This window comes from Gymnoscopelus microlampas (assembly GCF_963454915.1).
Source record: "Gymnoscopelus microlampas genome assembly, chromosome: 2".
Lineage (NCBI taxonomy): Eukaryota > Metazoa > Chordata > Actinopteri > Myctophiformes > Myctophidae > Gymnoscopelus > Gymnoscopelus microlampas.
Window position 1 is genome coordinate 11,746,829 of NC_139939.1, and position 4,317 is coordinate 11,751,145.

The window sequence follows — 4,317 nt, forward strand, 5'->3', positions numbered from 1 at the left end:
CCCATCTGGTTCAAAAGTTATTGCCAAAGCTATTTTTTGATAGGGGCCAATATTGAGGCGGCCATATTGGATTTCCAGCAGCAAGTTGACCGGGTTGTCCATATAGGTTGTGATCCTACTGGGTCATAGATATTATTTCTGGTGGCCAACCTTTTATGGCAGGGCAAATGCAGCATATCCCCTTTTGCCCCTGGGTACTGATAGGGGCCAATATTGAGGCGGCCATATTGGATTTCCAGCAAAAAATTGACCGGGTTGTCCATATAGGTTGTGATCCTACGGGGTCATAGATATTATTTCTGGTGGCCAACCTTTTATAGCAGAGCAAATGCAGCATACCCCCCTTTGCCCCCTGGGTACAGTGCAAAAAAAAAAAAATATGGGAGACTGTAATTGGTAGTTGGTTGTAGGTCTATCTAATTGCGTCCAGAGCCATTCTTTTGATCCCGCCCCTTGGGAAAAAAACGTCCTCATAGAAGCACCAGACTCATATCGATGCAGTGATATACAGTAGTCTGGCCACGCGAGGCTCGCACTTTGTTCCCCCTGTCAGTGGACTACTTTTTTTTCATTTTTTCATTTTTAAGATAATACCCCTGAGCCACAAAGGTGGGGTTGTCCAGAAAGTGGTTCCACAAACAGCCAGAGACAATAAAATGGAATGAATCGAATGAATTGAGCTTACACAGTCAAATCTATCATGTTGTGGATGGATGGATGGATGGATACAGTTACAGTTACAGGTAAAGAGATGTAGGCTACTTGCAAGATACAGCAGGGTAAAAAAAAACTCAAAATAAGAAACACCATCAACTAGAAAAAGTGCTCCTCGCAGCACAGGTCTCCGCCAGGTCAGGAAGGTTATTGAGGGCCAGCAATGTTCGGAATTCGCCAAGCAGGATGGAATTTGAAAAATCGGACGCAACCTTGTTGATCACTTGACTATGGAAATAATGTGTACCGATTTGCATGATGTTTGGACCAAATTTGTAGTAGTAACATAAAATATCATCAGAGGGGTTATGGCTTAATTTGTTAATTAAAGGGACTTTGAGTGGGCTACTTAGAAAAGCCCTAAAATAATGTCAGGTATTATTATTGTTATTATCAATTCAACAGTCACATATAACTGCATCTGCATCAGGCTGTACCAGGTGATACGTGTGGCATTTACTCTCTCTGCCATCACTTTGTTCTGTCTTCATTGTCCCGTGTCAATTGGGAAGAATTAATGCCTTGAAAACACAACGTTCACTTACCACGTCTAAAATGGCGTTGGCCACATCCAGCCACACCACGGTGGGTTTTGTGTGGTCTAGAACGGGCCGTGTTGCCATGTACATTCTGTTTCCTTCTTTCATTCAGGTGTATGAAAATGTCAACGTAACTGCACACCTGTTTAATACCTGAAACACAAGAGTGAACACAACTATGAAAAAATATGTACCACACACAAAATATCCATTAGCAAAGCAAAGCAAAAATAAGCCCAAAGTACGTTTGTTCTAAGCTGGTCCACCTGGCTCTCATTGGCCCCTCTCAGTCAAAAATTGCAACCAACCACTCCAACCATTGCTCGACTGTTTACAAGACATAAAAATCTGGATGGCCACAAATTTCCTTCACCTGAATGATAGCAAAACCGAAGTTATCATCTTTGGCAATACCACTTCCTCCGCCTCCCTTTCCCTTGGTACCCTCTCCCCCAACATCCGCCCCTCTGTAAAAAACCTCGGTATCATTTTTGATAGTTCTTTTAAATTTGATAAACAAATTGGTTCCGTTATCAAATCCAGCTTTTTCCAACTTCGTTTAATTGCCAAGGTGAAAGCATTTCTCCCAGCCAAACACCTAGAGATGCTCATCCACGCCTTTATTTCATCTAGGCTGGATTATTGCAATGCACTTTATTCTGGTATCGATCAATCGCTGCTCAGGCGCCTGCAGCTAGTTCAGAATGCTGCTGCACGCCTCCTCACAGGCACCAAAAAACGTGATCATATATCCCCAGTCCTGGCCTCTCTCCACTGGCTCCCCGTCAAATTTAGAATTGATTTTAAAATCTTAATAACTGCTTTTAAATCCCTCAATGGGATGCCCCCCCTTTATTTAACGGAGCTTGTGGAACACCACAACCCACCTAGAGCCCTAAGGTCAACTCACCTCTCTTTAATGACTCCCACAGTAACTGCCAGAGCCGGCGCGCCCTATTAGGCAGAGTAGGCAGTTGCCTAGGGCGCCACTAGGGGGGGGGGGGCGCAAAAGAAAAAAAAAAAAAAAAAAAAAACTTTTTTTTTCTTTTTTTTTCCAGAATCTAGGTGGCGCTGTGGCAAAAAACGGTGGCGGTGCGGGGGGGGGGGGGGGGGGGGGCGCCAGGAAAAATATTGCCTAGGGCGCCAAATTACCTAGCACCGGCACTGGTAACTGCTAAACTTAGAACCAGGGCCGACCGCGCTTTCGCCGTGGCTGCCCCCAGGCTCTGGAACGATCTACCCCTTGTTATTAGATCCGCCCATTCCATTGGGGTTTTTAAGTCCTTACTCAAGACTTACTTTTTTGACCTGGCTTTTAACCAAAATTAAGCTTTAACTTGGATTTGTTGTAATTGCTCATGATGTAATTGTACTTTGAACTGTATTGTGTACTTGTTGTTCTTGTGTTGTTGACCTGTACAGCACTTTGGTCGGCGACAGTCGTTTTTAAATGTGCTATATAAATAAAGTTTGATTTGATTTGATTAGCTGTGGTCATTGAGAGGCCCCATTTTATGGTTCCACATATAGAAAGCCCATTCATTCAGCCCATAGAGGTTTCCGAAAAATATGTATTTATATACATTATTTTAAGCCTGGAACCAAGCCATCCAGACTCCTGGTGAATCATGACCATAAAACATTTGATTCTGTGTAAACACATATTTGAAAAACGCAAAAAAGGGTAGTTATTAAATATAGTATAGAATATAATAAAAAATGTAAATCATTTTTGAAACCTTCTACACAAATCTAGTACGGGGCTCCCTGGCACAAAACATTTTCAGATGGGGGTTAGGGGACAAATACATATTAATTTTGGGGTCCATGACATGAAAATATTTGAGAACCACTGGTTAAAATGATTTAAATTTAAAATTGTGAAGCAAGCCCAAATGAGCAACTAAGCCCAAGAAACCACAACCCACACAACCAAATTTTACAAGCAAAAATAAGCCCAAAGTACGTTTGTTCTAAGCTGGTCCACCTGGCTCTCATTGGCTCTCACTGACTCTCATGACGTAGATGTTCGTACCTTCTTTTTATATACCTTGGTGTAATGCAGGTTATCAGTTGCCAGATTTTGCAAAAGAAACAAGCGGCTGTGTCGATAAAAACAAGCCCAAAAGAAGCAACTGGCTAATTCTTTTCCACTTTTACATCGGCTGTTTGAAAATAGCAGATCAACAAGCTCACAACGTGTCACATCATGACACGTTGTGAGCTTGTAGATCTGCTATTTTAAAAAAATATTTTGAAAAAAAGTAAAATATTCAGTTTAAAAAAAACAAAACATTTTAGGCTATCAACACAAATCTTGTATGGGGGTCCCTGGCACCACATATTTTCAGATGTGGGTCTGCGACAAATACATATTAATCTGGGGTATCCTTGACATGAAAGAAATGTGGGAACCACTGGTTTAAAAAACATTAGAAAGCAAGCCCAGTGAAGTGACTACAATTTAAAAAATAAATAAATAAAATGCTCATTTATAAGCAGACATGGCAACACGGGTAACAGCGTATTAGGAGCTCCTTTGATCCCAAGTAGTGGCTTCCGCGTGCGGTTGGGGTTAGGGTGAGGGTTAGGTATAGGGTTCGTTAACGTCGGAAAGGCGACATGTCATGAGACATGAGTATACATGAGTCACCGAAACACTAGGGGCCAGTAATGTCGGTCCTGGCTCTGCAGGCCTGTCTGCAGCCGTTAGCTTCTCTCGCGCTGTTCTCAACTCCAATTGCCGCTCGAGCGCTCTCCTCCCCCCCATACACACACACAGCACACACGCACACCAGCGAACACGACGACGGTATGTTAACAAGCGCTGCTTGTTTGGAAGTAATAAAAGACTCTTATAGTGAAATAAACAACTCATAATATAACTTTACTCGACATACACGTCGAGTGTCAGTGCTTGCTGGTGAAAAAAAAACTGCTAAAACACACTATGTGAGCACTGCAGACTGTGGAAAGACAAGTGAATTATCTCTCCATCCATCAAACAGGTGAGTTTTACTGCAGGTGTGTGTTAGTTTAGTGTCAACCTTTCCCATGTCAAGGA